The sequence below is a fragment of the Alligator mississippiensis genome, chromosome 1 (assembly GCF_030867095.1).
Source record: "Alligator mississippiensis isolate rAllMis1 chromosome 1, rAllMis1, whole genome shotgun sequence".
Lineage (NCBI taxonomy): Eukaryota > Metazoa > Chordata > Crocodylia > Alligatoridae > Alligator > Alligator mississippiensis.
Genome location: NC_081824.1, coordinates 352,758,681 through 352,775,741, shown reverse-complemented (window position 1 = coordinate 352,775,741; position 17,061 = coordinate 352,758,681). Strand labels below are relative to the sequence as shown.

Below are 17,061 nucleotides of genomic sequence, written 5' to 3'. Positions count from 1 at the left end.
CCATCACTCACTGCAGCAAGTACACCTAAATAATACAAGCTAGTTAACTTAGCTTGCATTCCCTCCACAGGCAGGATTTGTAGCAGCCAAACAAAATATTGCAATACATAAATAGAGACAATGGGTTTTTCAATAAAACAGAAAAAAGAAAAGTAATTGCACATGCAGACAAAACTACCTTACAAAAAGCACAAAAATAAAGTAGTACCTGTATATTACAAAGGAAATTACTTTATTTGAAGGTATTACATATCTTATATACAATCATTAACTATTCAGTGATATTTTCATGAATTTAATTATTCCCTAGCTGAGTAGAATCACAGAAAAGTAAGGTGGAAAAGAGCCTCAGGAGGTCATCTAAGTCCAACCCCCTGCTCAAAACAGGGTCATCCCTATCTAGACCATCCCAAACGAAAGCTTGCCTAACCTACTCCTAAAACTACACAATCAATCCTGTCACTCCAAAAACACCTACAGCATCCTAACCTGCCACAGGTAAAGCGGTTGGGGGGGAGGTCGCAACGGCAGTCAGCGTCCTACCATTGCAAGGGTTGTTCAAATACACTTAAGAGATTAAAAGACAAAGGCCATGGAGCTATACCCCTGCTACAGAAGAAGGTGAAACCCTTGACTACCAATCTGACTGCAAGCTAAAATACCTTCCTGATGCCAAATGCAGTGATCAGTCTGACTCTGAATGGAGGGATTTTATTTTATTTGGACCTAACTTGTTTGGACCCTGGGGGTGCTGTTCATATAAATCTAATAAAAATATACCAATGAGGTTTTATTTCTCAGAATTTTCCATAGACAGATATACCCAATAGTGGGAGATCTGAGCAACCCCCGCCACCTAATCTGCTCCCAGTAAGTGAATAAGTGGCTCTACATCGTCCTCAAATTTTAGGCATTTGTAAGTTCTGCTCCCATGAGGGCTCTTTAATTTTAAGAAGTCCATGTGGGAATCCAGATAATCTTTTGGGGTATCATTCATTCACCCCACTGCATCCCTCTCAATGAAAGGGGTTAACAAGTTCTCTGATAATTGCTGGAATACTCTTACCGCTCAAATTCTTCGAAGGCATTTTAGATAAAATTCTATCCAATGCTTTTGCAACTAAAAAGCTACTTCTTTGCATTCTTTCATGCTTACATGAACGGAGGGGGATGGCACTAGAACTTGTATATATATTTTTATTACATTTTTTATCTGAAATCTGGACAAAACCCCAAACCCTTCTTATGTCCCTGTTACGATCTCTATTAAGCTTCCAAAGTATGTTGGATATATTTGACAATTACATCTTAAAGTAAGAGTATTTATTTACTTCACAATTTACCTATATACATATGGATAGAGAGCCCATATACCGATGTGAAGGAATTATTTATACATTCTACATAAGTGTACATTATGTTAGTGGAATAATATGTGCATATGATACTTGGGCATGTTACTGACTTCATAACTTAACCCCTGACTGATTAGCTTTTATATGCACACATTAAATACAGTGCTTAAACAAACAAACAAACAAACAAACAAACAAACAAACATACCTGTAGGCACAGTCTTTAAAATGCTGCATTGTTTGAGTAGCCAAGTAGAACACACTATATAGATGAAGTGTCTTTTTTTTCTTCTGCAGCTTTGGGTTTAAATCTGTCTGAAGGGATGGGTATAGAGTGCAGAAAAGTCTTTCCAGCCTCAAGATGCCAGCAGGGGGTTCACACACTTTCCATCAAGATTATTTTTTTAATGTTGAGAGTATCAGACTTGAAGAAGAATCAGAACAAGGATTTCATATTTTTTCACATATAGTTATTGCCGCTCAAAAAATTACACCACAGGACTTGATTATGATATGGTATTACTTAACTTAGCTGATTTTGATTTATTTATTCAGTGCTATTATGTGCTGAAATGAAGCATCTTTCTCTCTCCCACCCCCTCTCTTGCTAATAGGATTAGAAGTTGGCTGTTTCCTGTGTAAGAAGAATTGATGATGGTGCACTCTATTATTGTTCCTATAATACCATAGTGCGTATATCTGGGGATGAGAGTGCCTTTAAAGGTTCTATATGTCTAAAATACTTTAAAAGTGTTAACAGTTACATGAAACAAATATAATATGATCCATTATTTTAACCCCAAAGTAAATTGGTTAAAAGTGCATTTTTAATTAAGACATTAATTTATATTTTGTGGCATAAAAAAAATCACTATGGCAATCCCCAATTCTTAGACCTACAGCAATTTTCCAAAAATTATTCCTCAGTAATATTTCATTGCTCCTGGATCAGTTCCTATCTAACATCTTAAAGTTATGTATCTTTTCTTCCAGGAATCTCTCTCTTGTGTGCACACACACAGGTTTTCCTTCTGGCTTCCATTAAATAAACTACTAGGTTTTCCTGGGGGGGGGGGGGGTTACCTCTTTCTACTAGGTTCTCTGTCTTTTCTTTTTCTCTTTCCTCTCTTGTTCTCCTGCCTCCAGGACCTCATCTTTACTACTTCATGCCCAATCGCTCCCATTCAGCCTTGTCTCCCTTTTTCCTCTTACCACCAGGGCCCCTCATTTTCTCTGTGCCTCACTTTAAAAGAAAAAAAAAAATCCTTTGCCAGCATGCATATTCTCTTAGCACTCTTTCCCCTGAACATGAAGAACAATCATCTGAGCCCTTCTCCTCTCACAAAATTGATCATTTCTCAGTTCAGGTTTTTTTATGTTGTTCTTTGTGTGACCCATGATTTTATTATCCAATATCTGGTTTTAAAAAGACTTTATAGAAACACCTAAATGAAAAACACTTGTGATTCAACTTAATACAACTTATATTCAAAAGTTTATGATAGTAAGGGGTTCATGAGACCTGAACTATTACTATTGACTGTAATTCAAGTTTTACTAACCACTGTATCAGAGCGAATAGGAAAGGTCCATTGTCCACACTGCAATAGAAAGACTATGTAGCAACTCTGCAGTGTTTAGTTTTTGGACACACTTTTTACCCCTCAGGACTTACCTAATGTCTCACAAAAATTCCTCCCCCTCTCTGCTTACATGCATATTCAATGGACCATATGCTTGATCTCAAATATCTCTAGGCATTATGGATCCTATTCATCAAGTGGCTTGTACACTCATCAGTAAAAAAAAAAAAAAGAAGGCTTTTTCAAAGAGCATTCAAGGGTTTTCTGAGAAAGAAATCCCAGTACACAGTGACCTGTACATACCAGGGTGCGGTCCACTTTAAAAAGTAGCCCACACTTTTCTGCAGAAAACACACATAGGCATTAAGAAACTCATTATTTCACCATAAAGGGGCCTGTATAGAGATCTCATGAGGGATTTAAGCAGGAGCTTATTGACAAATAAAAACCTACTGGTTCCTTGGAATCTGTAAGAGAGTCAAAAGAAAAGCAGTTTGCAGGGTGACAAGGCAGCCCATCACCAGCTCAAAATGCATGACAAAGGCAACAGCAGCTCCAAAGCTGACATACCAACTGCATCTAGAATCTGCTACGCAGCCAGATGCTGTGTTGGGAATTTATCCTTGTCATTGTAGCATATGGGCTATGCATTGCACTTTGAAGAGCAAGGGATGGGCTGGAACAATTTAAAGGGGGCGGGAAGTTGGGGACACCTCAACTTTCTCTTATTTGTTAGTTACGTGGCATGGAAACTTATTGTTGGCTTTAAGATTAGTTAAAATCTTGAGCTCAGTACAGCCTCGGAATAACTTCGCTGAAGCCACTGGAGTCATAGCTGGGTTTAATTCATCCCTTAGCCCAGGGGTCGGCAACCTTTTTGTGCAGAGTGCCAAAAACACCCACGGCAACTTCAACTTGTAAGATGTTGGCATGCCAGGGGCAGATGGCAGGGGAACCACGAAGGGCCTGATTCTTGTTATTGCCATACAGCCCAGCCCCTTCCCTGCCATCCACCTAGAGGCATGCGTGCCAAGCCAAATGTTGCCTACCTCTGCTCTAACCTTTTGAATAAGTTCAAATAATTTTTTCCACAATCAACATCTTACCAAAGAAATGCAGGAGCAATGGCAGAACTATATCCATACGTAGTTTATGTCACTGTATAAGGTCACTTGTTTCTTAATGCTGTAGCACTTTGTTCACTAGCTATCTTACCCTAGTGAGCAATTCTCTGGAACCTCATAAATCACTTCAACTCCAATCCACAAAAGCAGGTAAGTACCGGCACAACTTTAAGCAGTAAATAGTACCAATTAACATGGGTGGGACTATATATAGACTTAAAGTTGTGCACGTGATAAAGTATTTCCTAGATCAGGGTCTTGCTTGGCTGAAGTCACACCCCTGAGACATTCAAAATGCTGAGTGCATTAGACAGAAAGAAATTATTACATTCACTGTTGGCAAACTGTTCTGCAGCCTAGCATCTTCAGTAAGCTGACAAGTTAAATGGCGTTTACTCTTCTTTCTTTCAGATGTTTCCATGGATGTCCAGCCTCTCCACCAGCAAGAGCTCATATTTCCCTAAGAGGAAATAAGGCACTGAAAGCTACCTGTTCCATAAGAGGAGGAGAAAAAAGGTCTGGAGCCACCAGCAGGAGTTGCCACTAGGAGTGGGACAGTCAGTGGGAGAAAATGAGGAAGCAAGAGGGCAACATCACCAGAAGAAGGGAACCAAATGCCAAGAAGTAGGTGCAAGGAGAAAGGACACCAGAGAAATATTTGCATATCAGAGGAAACAGCCAGGAAGAGGAACAAACATCACAGAATGGTCATGTGCACTTGTGTGTGGCAGAGGTGTAACTACCTGGGTCTGTACTATGGGCTGCCATTCTTGCACCCCCTCTTTGTGGTGGTGCCCCAACTGCCCACAGTTGCCCTCATTATACTACTCATGTGTGGTAATTTTGCTTAAAAGCAGATAAAAAAGAAAGCCTGTTCTCAAGACAGGATTTTGAAAGATCTAGTCATGCTCATTCTTGTTCAACTATATCACAGTCCCATCCATCTACCTCCACAATGATTGATATGAAAGAATATCCTCTTTCTTTCTCATTTTTAGGATCTGAGCTAATCATTAATAGTTGAGACTTATCTGATGTAAACTTCTGCCCTTCTATTGTTGTCCCTTCCTCTACCTTTAAGGCATAGAAGTTGCTATGTGATGTTATATACAGCATATCTGGAAATGCCAGGAGCATCAACAACATGTTTGGGTGTAAAATGGAAAAGGGAAAGTTAAACACAAGGGGAAAACTGGCTTATTCAAGTGCTAATTCTTTCCTCTAATACCTGTGGAATTCTTAAAAACAATACATATATACTTTGAAACGTTCTGAAAAAGGTCCTGGAAAGGACTACATGTAGGCAAGACAATTCCTGGCACACCACCCATCAGCTAGGAATAAGACAGAAAACATTTGAGTTTGTGCTGCTGAAGCTACCTCAGACCATGGTGCCCAAGAGGCAGTCAAAGCAAACATACAAATGAAAGCAAACATACAAATAAAGCCAAAGAAAGTGCTATTTTACACCTTGTATATGTGTCATCACATCATGCACATGTTAAGATTAAATAATTGCTTGATTTTTTTCTTGCTGTCCCATTTATTGTTCTCTCATTCCCATCTCACATTTATTTAGCCTGTAGGCTCTTTTGGCCATGTACTGATTCTTCCTGCTTTATGGATACAAACAGATATCACATTTGTCACTGGATAAACCATTTTATCAGGACAAAGTGCAATAATTCAGATATCTACCTCTGTTGTTTATAGATAAATCCTAAAAAAGTTCATGGAATAAAAAGTATTAACAGTTTATCCTGGGACATCATAAAATCCATCTGAACAGTTATCCTGGGATTACATCATTGAATCAATGGGAAAAAAATGGCAATGCACTCAGCCATTCACTAAACCCTGATTAGAATGGCAATATGTGTACACGCCAATCCCAGGATATTTCTGCTCCAGGACAAATACAGTCACAATTTGTCCAGGGATAAATACAACATCTTTTCCTAGCCTATGAAACATTGATCCTGCAATCCGATCTGTGATGTCAATAGGACTCCCATCCACCAGTCTAGCCTTGCCCCAATCCCGTCTAGGATCTTCAGATTCCACCACCATGGAAAACATTACAATACATAGGGTCAACAACCATATGTTCTTGCTGCAGCCAATACAAAAAAAATGCTGGGGTGGGGAGGGGTTTGCTACACTCTTCCAGCTTCCTAGTTGCACTTAAAAAAAAACATTCAAATTGTAATTTTTGGATCTTGCTCTACCTCATGCAAGTGTTTTCTCCTGGCTGAAAATAGGCTTATACTGAAAGTAAATTACTAAGTAATCTGTGAGCTTTATTTCTTGGCAGGGAGAGGGTACAGTATTTTTCCTTTTCCCATTCAAATAAGTGACTTTGTTTTCTTGTCCTATAGTACTACTACTGGCCACTAGAATTTAATAAGGACAATAACATGTGAGACTAAATTAATTTATTCATAATCGCCTCTCACACTCACCTGTTTGTTTCTTTTCTGTCTTTTTTTTGTTTTGTTTTGTTTTGCAATGATACTTGATGTGTTAGTTTAGTGTTTGAATATAGCAACTTGATACACCAGAGAAAGGAGCCATTGGAATTTTATACTGGAAAAAGAACTCACAAAATATTTTTTTTTTAAATTACATGACAAATTAAGAACAAAGAGAACTCAACTTTAAGAACATCTATGTATACAGTCACACAACAGGACGTGCTGGGCCAAAATAGCTATTCATGTTCATTTTACATTAATAGACTTACATCAACGGTGAATTTGTTCCATTGGTGGAAAAGAGCCATCAGGTAAACATACATTTTCAAAATGAATACACAATGGGTGGATCTATACGTTCATTAATGTGCTTCTCCTAATGTGCATTAAATTTAGTACCTCCAATGCAAGGTACTAAATTAGTGCATGTTAGGCTGCCCTAATGCGCAGTAGAGCAAGCGCATGCTTTTTAGATGACACTTAATGCACAGTAGCCTAATTTACTTTGCATTAGTGTAATAGCATGGGGTTTTTACTCACTGTTTAATGTGCAGTAAAATAGGCTACTGTGCATTAAAGTGCACATGTAGCTGCACCCAATAAAAGCTTTGTTCTGAACTCATCTCAGTCTGCTTTCTCTCTCTCATCCCCACATTTTTCCTATTATACATAAATTTTTAAAAAATCAATTAGTTTTTATTACAGCCATGCAAGCTCTTCCAGATTCATGCCACAGCTTTAATATGTAACTATATTTGGATAATAGTGAATAAAACCATATGGTGAACATGGGCGATTAATGTCTTCTGAGTCGGGGGGCGCTTGCCCCTCCCCCCCAGTGGCTGGTCAGTGACCAAGGAGGGGGAGGGGTCCCCCGCAGCCAATCGTGCCAACTGGGGGTGGGGGGGGCCCTGCCGGTTGTGCGCACTAACCCAGAAGTGCCAGCAGCACACCAGGAAGGGCCAGGGGCACACCCAGAAGTGCCAGTGGTGACTCTCCTGGCACCCCCAGTCTTTTGCCCCTCACTTAAGTGGGGCATGCTGGCTGTCAGGGGGTGCACCAGGACCCCCATGCACCCCCTACGCATCACCACTGATGGTGAACAACTAATATTGAAGAAAAAGCTGCACCAGAACTGATGCTGCTCCCTCCACTGCACAAATCTGGTCCCTTGCAAAAAGGAAAACAAGTATTTACAAAGGAAGGGATATAGAACAGGCCTGAAGTACTGATGAGGATACCAGTCTTGGAGACATTATGCTGGCAAAGCTTCCTGGTGGTGACTTCAGCAGCAGTTTTGCCTAAAAAGCCAAAAACCTTCCTGTTTAGATTCCAGAGATTTCATTTTGAATGAAAAAGTAAGCAGGATTTGGCCAAAAGTGCTGATCAGATAGAAACCTAGATTCTGCTCCATTTGAAGTCAGTGGGAGTTTTACCCATATGAAAACATGACCAGGTTTCAATTTCACTTGGGGTTTTCAAATATAAATCTAGCCCCTAACTTCAATGACAGCATCAGAAAGTCACTAATTCAGGGGCAGGCGATTATTTTGGGCCACTCACTGAGTTTTGGCAAGCCATCGAGGGCAAGCCACATGACAGGCAGCCCAAGGCAGATAAATATTAATTTTCTAAATTTTTTAGGGGTCTTGTGGGCCAGATAGAATGGCCTGGCGGGCTGCATCCGGCCTCCTGGCCGCATTTTGCCCACCCCTGCCTTAATTGGTGCCCTATGAGAGAGATGCCAAAAAGCCCATTTTCTCTCCTGGATGGACTTTACCTGCATAGGAGCCAAACAGCCGGGTGGGTTTGAGTTCTCATTGACTGTTTCCTCCTCTGCCTCAAGGGGCAGGTGAGTCTGTCTTCCCTACAGAAGTGGCAGGAGGATCGGCCTCCACGCATAATGCCCTTAGACTGATGTAGATTTCAGAGAGCTTTGTAATAGCATCACCAACCCTACCTCCAAATTAACCCCATACTGCAAAGGACCCATGTTGCCAGGCTCTATTTGCCAGCCCCTGTTCCTTGACCTCATTTCAGGAAGGTAGGGAGCAATTCATAACACAGAAGGGAAAACCTGTACAACCCTCATAGCCTTAACGTAAGTCTCTGCACAAGACTGGCCCACAGAGTTAGTGCAGCCCAATATTCAAACAGTGGCAAAAGCCCACCAAGTACCCACAGAGGTGTTTCCAGTGGTTGTAGGGAACTGGAAGAAAAGAAGGAAGCAATCCGTAGAGTTGGTACTCCCCTCTATCCTGGTTCCCCTGTCCAGATCCGCCAAGTTCTCCTAATCCTCAGGGTAATTCAATAGGTATTCTTTGCCTGGACAAATCCACTTTCCCCTTATGATATTTTAGTCATAGAGAATCAGTAGTTTTAAGAATAGATTCTCCTGCAAAAACACCACAGAATACCTTAAGTTTGCACCGCAAACTGTTGTGATACAAGTTCCTAGGTTACAAGTTCCTTGGTAACACAAAACAGTGCTCTAGCTTTCCAAATATTTGTGCTTAAAACTCTAACAAACATTTCAAATGGAAGTTTTAACCTCGTTTTGTACTAAATTATCTGCTTTTTATTTTTTTAAGAAGTTTTTATGATGTCTATTCTTTGACAAGTGTCATTTTATTCTGGAATTCCTGGCGAATGCTACTCTAAGTGTCTTATAATAACTGTACACACTTTTTTGGTAAAGCACATTTTTTGCAGTGGTTGACTCAGACATAAAAAATAATGCAGTGCAATTATGTTTGGAGACCTTCTCCATCACTAACTGCGATGTTATATCTAATTATTTCAGATAATTCAGTCAGTATTTTTGGAAGACAACAATTAAAATGTTATTTTAGAGAAATTAAAAAAAACCCAGATTGACCTTATGAATATTTTTAAATCAATAACTGTATCATTACAACCACAGCACCAGTGCTAGAAAAGTTTATTTATTGCACCAATGTTATTAATGTAGATTTAATTAGGCTACATTTAACATCAGTGTTTTATAAAGTTATTAGTCAACATTCATTCAGTCCCCCAGTGGTGATCTAGCACAGAAATATAAAACACTCTATGACACATTGATGAGCCATTTAAAGCACTCCTATCCTTCTCATTGTATATCACTGGTACTGAAATCTTATTCTTTTTTCCTGTGCTCCCCCCTGCCCCACATTTTCTTTTTTCCCCAGCACTGTGTACTATCAACATATTTTCAGATTTTGAATTAGTTGTACTTATCATGCATCCGCCTAAAACATGTATCCTCTTAGCTAAAGGAAAGGAAAACTGAAAAGCAAAAGTCTATTTTTAGCAGGTGGTTGTAATTATAAAACTTTCGGAGAGGTTTATTTCTCTTTCTCCCCCTCTCTTTTTTTGGTTCCTGGGTTGTGCTCCCTTCAATCTTGTCAGCTGTAAAATGGGTCCCTTTTTAACCTATAATGGATCTGTGAGATTAAAGGTGAAGTCATGAATTAGTAGTAGTGACAGCCCAGCACGATGGCCCTGGCAGCAGGGGGTCTTCTTTTGTATTCGTCCACTCTGACCTCCAGTGCCACTCTATGTCTGTGGGAACCGGACAAGAAGAATGTAGGGGTGGAGTTAAAAAGCACAAAGTGGCAGATCCTGCTCCTGGCCAGAGGAGAGTTGACATTCTTTTGCTGGAAATAGTCTGACATCATCCCAGTCGCACCTCCTTGGTAGTTCACTCGTTAACTCTTTTATGCTTTTAAACATGAAAAACAATGGATCCTGTTACAGGCTAAAGAAGGAAGAAAAAAATCTTTCATAAGACAACTCAGATCCTTACCTCTTACAATGCAGTTTTTTTTTTAATATCTGAAGGTCACTGGGTCTATATTGCTTGAAACTGAAGCTTGAGTGACAAATGTAACCCAAACAGCTGACAAAACTACAAAAGATTCATTCTGGTTTTTAAAGTTTATTAATATGCGTGTAAAAAGAGGCACGTCATGAAAAACTCAGTTTGTTAAACATTTACTTTTTCCCCAGGAAATACGTTAAAAGGATATAGTAAAGCGTTCAGCTGTGATGCATTTCCACTTTCTTCCAGGAAGGGTTACTCTAGGGCAGCATTCTCCCTTGAAGAAATAAATCAGGGAGAGGAGCAGAAACAATATGAGATTCATCTGTCAGGCAAGGGAGGAAAGGGGAGTGGAAGGGTTCAGGATTTGTTATCCCACTACAAAGGGAGTGGGAGATTCATTGGAGCTGGGTCCTTTTCATATTTTCCAAGGCCATATTCTGCACTCATTCTGCTTGCAATCTACTTATTTCAGTGTGGTACCCAGACAAGGCCTAATGAGATCTGCAGAAGGAAACAGTCCCAGAAAACTTGCAAAAACTAAACAAGCCCCTCTTCCCCCTCTAGCAGGAGAATGTAGAATTATTGGCTATACTTATGCTGTACCATACCTGTATGGCTCCAAGCGTTAGTGCCACTAATGCTTCCTCCAAACCTTAGTGCCACTTCTGAAGCAAACTGAGGACCCACCACCTCTGCTCCTGAAGAAGTTCCTCAGGACCTCCCCCACATTCCCCATGAGATTTAATAAGCCTGGGAATCCTTGATGAGCTTCTGTTTCACTGGATGACAGATTACTTGATTTTGTGTTGTCTGGGTCAGAAGAGCCTATAACACTTATGGGTAGGTCCATAATGAAGGGGAAATTGATATCAGGGTTTGAGAAAGTCCACAGGGAGTAGTGGGGGGAAGGCCCCCTTGTCTTTCTCCCTAAGTTGCTTGCTCTTTCCTTCCTCTTGAAATCTGTAGAAAGGGACCTCTGATCCCAAGTTCCTTTGGGGTAAAGAAAGGGATTTGCTGGAGTAATCAGAGGTATTTTTCCTCTTCCTGTGAATACCCATAGGGTCTGCAAGGCAAAAGAATCCGAGCAACCCTTCAGAGGGTTGTAGCGATAAATTATCATTTAGAGGTGCCCCCAAACAGGAGACTGAGGAAGATGGAAATTGAGAGATGGCTCCTGAGTTAGGTAGCAGTTAGTTAGCTAGAGACAGACAGACGATATGGAGAGGCATGCCTACTGTTCCACAAATTATAGTGTGCTGCTCTTCCCATTCATTGTATGCCTAAATTTATTGAACCCAGTGATCACTACTAGAGTCACTGTCCTCCAGGCCCCAAATCTACCTTAGCACATTTCACTTTAACAAGTCTATTTATTTCATCAGCAGGCTGGTAGGCCAATTTTGTCTTGGCCAAGTCTCAGAAACTAAGCCCTAATTCAGCTCTCCTTTGGGTGGATAAGTAATATTTACAGAATTAAAGTTTACTGCATAAGTGGCCTTTTAGACAATTCACACAGGTTTTAGGTCCTGTGCAACCCATCATATCATGCTCAAAAGAATCCACCTTGGTCACTTGTGCTCTGTAGCATTCCTGTTCCATCCAGGAAGGAGCATTAAGTTCCTGAAAAGTTAGATGCAGAGAAACCACAAATAGTGAGGACAATCCTCCTACCCTTTCATCCAATAGCCTAATAGTTGAGACAGACCCAGGGAGGCTCACAGCTCTAGACTCCAGAAAAGGCTTTCCCATTTAATAGAAAAGTGCCTTAGCAACCATGGCACAGGCAATACATTGCCAGATGCACCTTTCACCTCCCCTATTGAAGCTACTGGGTAGTTAAGCGGGGGAAAGTATGTGGAGCAAGGAGGAGAGCAAGCCCAAGAGAGTGTGGCCTGGAAGGCAGCTGGTCCAAGATGCTGGCCCCTGCTCAGGCCTCCAATGGGATTTATGCATTTTGCATTTAATAATAATTGAAAAAAATGGATATACAGCAGAACAGCTTTTGCCCCATGGTGGCAGTAGCTAACAACCAGGGCCTGAGCTCAGCCTGCTAAGGCAGCACTCATCTCACTGAGCCATGCATCCTCTGGCTTGCTTCCTTCTGGCTCAGTAGGCCAACTCCAAAAAAGGGGTAAAGGATACCCTTGGCAATACCTAGCCCATGCTCTGATGTAAGGGCACTTTGCTAGGAAATGGGGAACGCAGGTTCACACCTTCTCTGAGTAAAGAGATTCTAGATCTGGGTTTCCCACACCCTAAGCAAGTGCTCTAACCATTAGACTTTTGGACTAAAGGCAAAAGCTGCCTCCTTACCTGTGTTTTGTTGTGAGAACACATTGTCTGTTAGAAAAGAAAAAAGGAGGATGTAAAAATCCGTGTAAATGACCTATGTAAGTCAGTTAAGACCTGTAAGTGTTACTTACCCATCTAAAGGTGGAGCTGGATTTAAACATCAGTGGGCACATCTACATGAGACACTAACTGTGCAGTAGCCTAACAATACTGCACAGTAGGACATCACAGCACAAACAGTGCCAATACACTACTGCACAGTATTATTAGGCTACCGTGCAGAAACATCACTAAAAAGGTGCTTGCCAGCATTACTTCACAGTAATGATGAGGTGAGATGGCAGTTTACAAGTACTAAACTAATGCCCAGTAACTACAGTGCATTAATGAACATGCAGATATGCCCAGTGCATAGGGGGATCCACAAGGAAACTGCAAACGCTAGCACAGGAGGACTTTGAAGTGCACTGGGAAGGGAGAGGCTTCAAGTACTATGTACTTAGAAGACTAGCATGTGTTGGCATGCCTAACTTCACCCGTGTGACACTTCTGTGAGGGTATTTAGAGCTTAGTCCAGAATGAAATTCTTTTTTTAATATTAGTTTAGCCTCTCTCACCTTACAAGTGTGTTTGCAGTTACTTCCACAGGAAAACTCAGTTCAAACAGCTTCCAAAACGAACAACCATTTTTCAGACACCGATTAGCACGACTCACACAGAGAACTGGAGGGAATCTGACATATTCTTCAGTGGCATGAGTGATGTGTGTAAATAACAGGGATTGGAGGGAGTTTCTGAATAAATTATGTGATATAGTCTTAGCACAATAGCATTTTAGCCCCATGTTGGACATTTTCTACTTTCTGCAGGTCAATGCACTTTTTCACAGAGCGACCTCCATCTAGGTTTGGTGTCTGTAATGCTGCAAGCCATAACACTATTTTGAAGACAAAGATTAAAGTGTACGGAAGCCGGAAGGAGAAGAGTTCAAGTTCCCCATTGCTTAATGCTACTTAGCAATATTCATGAGGCATATATAAGAAGATAAGTCCTAAACTGAATGGGACACTCATGATTTTTCATTTGAATCCCAGTCCATTTTGATCCTCCCAGACCAAAGCCAACCAATACCCTTTTCCCCTGTCCCCAAAGCCCCACCATGTATCTTGCAATCTTGGCTACAAAGTTGTATGGCTTTAACAGAAAGAGTAAGGAGTGTTCACACCTAGATTACCTGATTGGTTAGAAAGCCCCCCTAGGAATTGTGGGTATGAATTCCCTCAGGAAAAGAAGAAAACTGGACCTGGGTCTTCCTCCTTTCCAGGTCTAGTGCTCTGCTCATTAGGAAATTATATAAACAGTGAGTGGCAGTACTGCTGTCTAGGTTTTTAAATGAAAGCTAGGCCACTTCTAAGCTCTTTGAAAGAAAGGAAAGGTTTTCAGACTCCTAAGGAGGCAGAGGCAGCCTTGAGTCATCTACCTGAGAAGAAAGATTTCAGACTTGACCCCAGCACCAACATTTTCTTCTCCTACAGAGCATGCTGGATGCTTTGAACTCCACAATGTAGCACCAACTCTCCCTGTATACCATATAGGGAGCCGAGACATCTTACATGGGATTCTGGATTTCATTCCAAGAGTCAGGTATCTAATATCTCAAGAGGGATGTGGATAACCTGGAGAGGGTCCAGAGAAGGGCCACTCATATGGTTAAAGGCTTGCAGGCCAAGCCCTACAAGCCCTACTAGGGCACCTGGACCTCTCCAGCCTCCGCAAGAGAAGGTTGAGAGGCGACCTTGTGGCTGCCTATAAATTCATCATGGGGGTGCAGAAGGGAATTGGTGACGCCCTTGGGGGTCACAAGAAATAATGGCCATAAGCTAGCAGACAGCAGATTTAGATTGGACATTAGGAAGAACTTCTTCACAGTTAGAGTGGCCAAAATCTGGAATAGGCTCCCAAGGGAGGTGGTGCTCTCCCCTACCCTGGGGGTCTTCAAGAGGAGGTTAGATAGGCATCTGGCTGGGGTCATCTGATCCCAGCATTCTTTCCTGCCTATGCAGGGGGTCAGACTCGATGATCTATTGAGGTCCCTTCTGACCCTAACATCTATGAATCAGATGTTGCTGCTTTTAAGTTTCCAGCCCCTAATTTCTTCATTGGATTTGGCCCTTCCTTCTCAACTCTGCTTCTTTCACCTATTATTAACTAGTATCTGTGAGGGATTTCACTCTTACATGTGCTACAGAGCTGTCCTATTTTAGGGGTGATCAAAAGTGATTGCAACAAGGTATAAAGGCACTTTGGTAGGTAAGGGGTTACCAAGCCCCCGACTATCATGGGGATGACCCAAGCAGGGTTATAGAAGGAAAGAGGAGACTAGAACAAAGGAAAAGTAAGTGTTGGGGATGTTTTTTCCTCTCCCAGCTGGCTGACACTAGAAAAGCCTCAGGTGGTTATTACTCAGTAGCTAGAGTTGATTTGTTCTGGTTTTGAGTTAGTGTTTTGGGAAATAATGCAAACCCAGAATAAAGGGGATGTGAAGAGACCTCATTTGGGACACCATTTGTTCATCCCCAGCTGGTGAGTCTGCACGCCAGCTTGCACTATGAAGCACAGGGAGCTGGAAGTTATGCCTGAACATACTTCCACCCATACACAGGAGAGGAAAGAACACCATTAAACTCAAGGGCCTTTCAATGCTACAAACTCTCATGATTTTACTCAAGCCTTCAGGGCTCATGTAATTAGGTGAAAATTTAGCTCTCATTGGATAACAAGCTTCTCTTATGGCTTTCCAGAAAAACTGGAAGCATAAGGCCCAGATGTCTACAATCCCAGAAAACCAAGAAAAAGAAATTAAAGCCTTTTTTTTTTTTTTTTTGGTAATCTTATGGTTTTTAAAATTAATCTCATCGTTTTGGAGGGGCTGACTCATAATATCTGAATGCAGAAGGGTTCAGAATATGGGCCCACTCTACAGTTCTAATGAAAGAAGGAAAGGCTGCTGCCAACAGTATCAGAAGTTGAGGCAAAGACTGCAATAGAGGTAAGGAGCAAAAAAAGCATATGAGGAGTGATACATTCCTAATAGCAATAACCTTTCAATATAACATTGAATGGCCAATTTTGTGTGTAAAAATGAAGAACAATGGAAGAATTTGAGCGATCATCAGGTATAATTCCAAGATGAACACCAAGTACCATTATACACTAACTGGAAAGTGTGTCCGGCTCTGAGTTACTGATTTAAGTTAGAGAATAAACAAACCTCCATTAGAAATCCAGGACATGTGAAAAAAGTACAGTTGATCATTTAGTTCCCAAGGGAAGTATAGTTTAATGTACGATACTTCAACATGCATTACTAGTTGTTTTGAGGGTGTAATATAAAAATAATTCTTAGTAATTTGACACCTCACTCTGCCACAGAGAGATGACAAGGAATGGCTATTTTGTGCGTGTGAATTATAGGTATGTAGATTAAGAAAACATAAACTACTCAAGTTATAAATAGTTTGATGTCTTTAAAAATATCAATCCTGATTTACCACTGTGTTATTACAGTGTTAGACTGCTGTACCAGCATTGAGGCAAGCAGTGTTACATTAACACAAGTGGAGTTGCAGAGTAAAGAGTCAGGTCCATGAAGTGTATCTTTGTCAGAAGACTGCTTACAGATGCACAATATACGTGTGAATGGAGTTGCAGGACACACTTCAGTGAGCTCATACAATTACGCATATCTTTGTATTAGCATAAAATAATTTGCATCTTGTTCTCTAAGTTCCCATCGAAGAGAGTTGAAGTTAAAAATTAAGCTGTAATACAGGAATAAACATCTAGCTTAAACTTTCTGGTGCAAAATGAATTAGGGCAGAATGAACCGTATTCAGCACCTATCATTAACCACAGTTTGATACTATGGCCCAGGTCACAGTCCTCTTATGGGAGAATCCACAGTCAGAAGTCCAAGAGACAGACATACTCCATGGGCAAAATCATGGCCCCATGCAAGTCAATAGGAATTTTGCCACCGTCTTTACTGAGGCAAGGATTTTACCTTGCGAGTTTAACTTCTTGGAGTTGCACGGAATTATCCCCCAAGGATAAAGATGTTAAGGAATCTGTAAAGGTGAAAGCCTCCCTGCTTGGGGATTTGAGGAAAATCACTCCTTAGCTCCACAGAGGCCTAAGATATGCAATGGACAGCTGTTCTTCCTCTACCCCAACCAAACTACTCTGCTCCACTCACTTTCCTTTAACAGCATGGCTCTTCTTGGATCCATGCTGTTTTTGGCTGAAGCACCTGAGGCTGCCTATTAGCTACTGAAGAGGAGACTCAGGGGGATACAGTCCCAACTGTATTAAGTTTCAGCTGTATGTCCCTGTGAAAATCCTGATTAA

The 17,061-nt window shown here is 41.0% G+C and overlaps 1 long non-coding RNA gene across 2 annotated transcripts in view; it reads right to left on the bottom strand.

Moving 5' to 3' along the window:
- The window catches only part of LOC109282560 (uncharacterized), a 35,688-nt gene that overhangs the window by 7,945 nt on the left and 10,682 nt on the right, over nucleotides 1–17,061 (bottom strand). For both annotated transcript variants that reach the window (XR_009459198.1, XR_002089571.2), the window contains exon 2: nucleotides 1,564–1,779. This is a non-coding gene — a long non-coding RNA (uncharacterized LOC109282560). The remainder of the gene's footprint in view (nucleotides 1–1,563; nucleotides 1,780–17,061) is intronic.